General features: G+C 36.1%; 2 pseudogenes; both read left to right on the forward strand.

Annotated features, from left to right (window-relative positions):
* Positions 1 to 431: 431 nt before the first annotated feature.
* On the forward strand, positions 432 to 1,306 carry LOC111888006 (protein GIGANTEA-like; annotated as a pseudogene).
* A 260-nt stretch (positions 1,307 to 1,566) lies between these two features.
* Positions 1,567 to 2,543, forward strand: LOC111888005 (WD repeat-containing protein WDS homolog; annotated as a pseudogene).
* The last annotated feature ends 1,628 nt before the right edge of the window (positions 2,544 to 4,171 follow it).

A 4,171-nucleotide genomic window follows, 5' to 3' on the forward strand; every position in this document is an offset into this window, starting at 1 on the left:
GGAAATCACATATTGTAGCATCACATGTGTAAGTTGTGCTACATTTATGATCAATTGTATATTTCATTTATTTTCATTTTAGTTTAACTAATTACCATATCTTGTCCTTTCAGGGTTAAGATTGAAACATGCATGGTTTATTAACTGCTATGAACTGTTATAGCAAGAAGATATAAGATGCTATATAGATGACTCTATAAAATATGGTGTTCCTCTTTCAGCATTTCGTAAAGAATGATACAGGTGGCGACTCTCATGCAGTTTCTTACTGGTACCTTGCCAATATTTGTCATGGATATGTTTTCATAATGATTTTAGTCAACCCAAAATCTATATTGATTTTGATTTTGTCATGGATATGTTTTCATCAAATTCTTATATGGCATTCCAAAATAGTCACTAAATTTCTATTTGTATAATTTTAGACACAAATGCCAGTGGCTAAAGCAACGATTAAAGCCACAACCCAAGGGATAGCTTTAATGCTACGTGCACATGGACCCGAAGTTGAATGGAGAATATGCACAATATTGGAAGCTGCATACAGATTAATTCCTTTAAGTTCTTCCATAATCGATCTTTCGGAAATAATCGTTGCAACACCTCTACAACCACCTATCTTATCATGGAACCTCTACATACCTCTGCTTAATGTTCCAGAATATCTCCCTCGCAGAAGCCCATCAGAAGCATGTCTCATGAAAATATTCGTTGCAACAGTCGAAGCAATTCTCCAAAGAACATTTCCCGCTGAGTCAACATCCCAACAAACAAGAAAATCACAATTTGTTTTTGGCTCTGCCTCCAAAAATCTTGCTGTCGCCGAGCTTCGCACGATGGTCCATTCTTTGTTTCTAGAATCCAGTGCCATGGTCGAGCTATCTTCTCAATTACTTTTCATTGTATTAACCGTCTGTGTTAGTCACGAAGCACAAATTCACGTCGAAAAGAAGCATTCCTATTTCGGTCCGGAACCGGAACCGGAATCGGAATCATCGACTCAGAAAAGAACAAACAAACAAGGACCTGTCGCTGTGTTCGACTCCTACGTTCTCGCTGCGATTTGTGCAATCGCATGCGAGCTTCAGCTCTTTCCATTGATTTCACGAGCAAGTAACCGTTCGAATCTTAAACATGGTGAAAAACCGAGTCACGAAGTTAAATCCATGAACGGGAATGGAATCGAAATCGGAATCGGAAATGGATTCCAGAGTAGTATTGATTCTACAGTGAGTCATACGCGACATATACTTGCGATTTTGGAGGCACTTTTTCTTTAAAACCGTCTTCTGTTGGGAAACCGTAGTGATAGTTGCTGCTGCTATGGTGGCTTGAGTGTCTCCAGCTGCCATTTCAGGTAAGACATATATATACATATGTCTTGAGGGAAATCAAACTTTCATGACTTTCTTGAATCTTGACTTATATCTAGGGAAATCTAAATTTAATGATCATTTTGGAGGTGGGTGCTTTTATTATATGCATAACTTATTACTTATATGTCCATGTAACATGTTATGTTTACTTCTTACAAAGTTACAATCCATAGAAAAAGCATGATTTTTTTTCCAAATCATATTCTTGAAAGTTTTGGTACAGGTACAAGAAGATGGGAAGTTAGGTTTGAAACATAGATTATCCAGTCATCAAAACCCGGTTTCTTTTGTAATCTGGAGCCCCGATGACACAATGGTGTTGACATGTGGGAACTCAGAAGTCCTTAGGCTTTGGGACGTGGAAACAGGTACATGTAAGCACACATTTGGTGATAACAGCTTCCTTGTTAGCTCGTGTGCTTGTTTTCCAGACTCCAAGAGACTCGTGTGTCGGAGTTCAGACCCTAAAAAAGGCATTTGCATGTGGGATTGTGAAGGCAATGAGATTAAAGCATGGAGAAGAACATAGATGCCAAAGGTGTTAGATATTGCTGTTACTCCAAATGGTGAATATCTGATTACTATTTTTTCAGATAAAGATATTCAGATACTAAACGTGGCTACAAATGCTGAAAGAGTTATCTCTGAAGAACATCCGATTACAGCTCTTTCGGTTTCTGGTGATAGCAACTATTTGATTTTTAATCTTAATAGCCAAGAGATTCATGTGTGGGATGTTGAAGGGTTACGGGAAAAGCCTTTGAGATATAAGGGTCATAGGCAACATGAATATGTCATTCATTCTTGCTTTGGTGGGGTCAATAGCACCTTTATTGCCAACGGCAGCGAAAATTCACAGGTATATATAAATACTTGTGAATTTACCTAACTATCCCTAACTTTCATCAGCTCATTATCCTTAAGTTTATTCTCTTATAATTATGAGAGCTGGTGTATATTTGGAATCGAAGTGGTTGTGATCCAATTGAGGTGCTTTTTGGTCATTCAATGACTGTAAACTGTGTGACCTGGAATCCTAGGAGACATCAAATGCTAGCATCATCTAGTGATGATCAAACCATTCGCATATGGGGACCAAATCCCTCACAAAAGATGCATCTGAAGGGGCTCATATGAGATATGTAATCATAACTTGTAATTATTATCAAGTCAGAACATCTTTTTCCTTTCTGAATGTGTTGTTGACTTATTTTGGTTCTTGTTCTCTTCTCACGTACATAATTGATTTAGATGCAGTAGTTCGTGGATGACCAGAAGGGCTGCTCCTCTATTGAATCCACACCTCTTCATTATATTAGATGGACATGACAAACTCGAATCCAAAACATTCAACGTAAATTAAAATGTTCTGAATCAAATTATTAGTTAAGAATGTTGAATTAGATTATGCTTCAGTAAATTTTAATGTCATCTTTTCAGGTTCCAGCTACAAGTAGCAAAGGAGCTGGACCTTCTATGTTAGAAGGGCAAAGTGGCTATGGTTCAACCATGCAAGACTCACCAAAATTCACATCTGGAGACTACCCTGCAGCTACCCAAAAGTATGGCCAGAAAGGGGAAAATATGCTCATTTTTGGTTTTTTATAATCATTAGATGGCGATAATGGAAGGTGTGCTTTTCGCTTTTTCTTAAAAAAAATCCAATTTGACATACTTTATTTAAATATTTACTTATTTACCATGCCTTTTTTTATACAGGATCCTGCAACTAGTACTTCTAGACATGCAAGATTACATATTTGCACAACCTTTATACGGTTGGCCAAAACCCAAAACTACCGACACCCATCTTTTACCCCACATGAACGTAATTCATTAATTCAACTCCCCTGTCTGATAATATTTGTGATTATAATATTTGATATTTTTTATTTTGAATTTTATGATAACAGGACATAGCAGACATGGTATCATATCTGCAAAAAGATGGTTAATTACTTCATGGTGAACACAATCTTTTTGGTGAATCATTAATTCTCCTTATCGCATATGCAGCTGGGTAACTTACTTTTAACCTTTTACTTCATGGTAAACACAATCTTTTTGGTAATTTGCTTTTAATCTTTTTGGTGAACGTTAATAATATTAACCCATGGAATGGAATACGTTCTATGCACCAATATTTTGCAGCTAATTATTTCCATAATCAGGTAAAGAAAAAGCTTTTAAGTTCTATAAAAGTATTTTTTTTATAATTTTGTTAACTCTATATTATTATTTTTTATAGAAATTCTACAGTTGAATCGATGTTGAGATCAACAACAAATGTTGGATCATGTAAACATACACTCAGTACTCTACGATATGCTGACATGAAATAACATCAACAACAATCGGTTTGTTTGTTTATCTGATCCAACCGAATAAAAGTTTTTTATGCGATTGGATTTGGGTGTTGTTGTGCATGCAACATGTTCTGGAAAACAAAGGATGATGGAGGAATGGGCAACTTGGGTGGTGATGCTAACACTCATCTTTATGTCTCCTTCACCATTAATCTTATATGAGCCTTGTGTTGTCACCAGTCTTCTCAGTTTCAACTCAATAATCTCTTCTATATTTTAAGTAATATTAATTCACTCATGAATTTTGCTTCATCCCGACCCTATTTTTTTCTGCTCATTACACTTATTACTTGTTTTAGGAAGATACGAAACGAGCACTAGATTCAACTTAAACTTCAACTCCAACTCATTCAGAATCAGAACCTGTGCCTGTCAATGATCATTACTCTTTCTCTTTCTTAAGGTATGTTACTACATGTGTATTAAATT

Source organism: Lactuca sativa, chromosome 2, assembly GCF_002870075.4.
Source record: "Lactuca sativa cultivar Salinas chromosome 2, Lsat_Salinas_v11, whole genome shotgun sequence".
In the NCBI taxonomy this organism is placed as follows: Eukaryota; Viridiplantae; Streptophyta; class Magnoliopsida; order Asterales; family Asteraceae; genus Lactuca; species Lactuca sativa.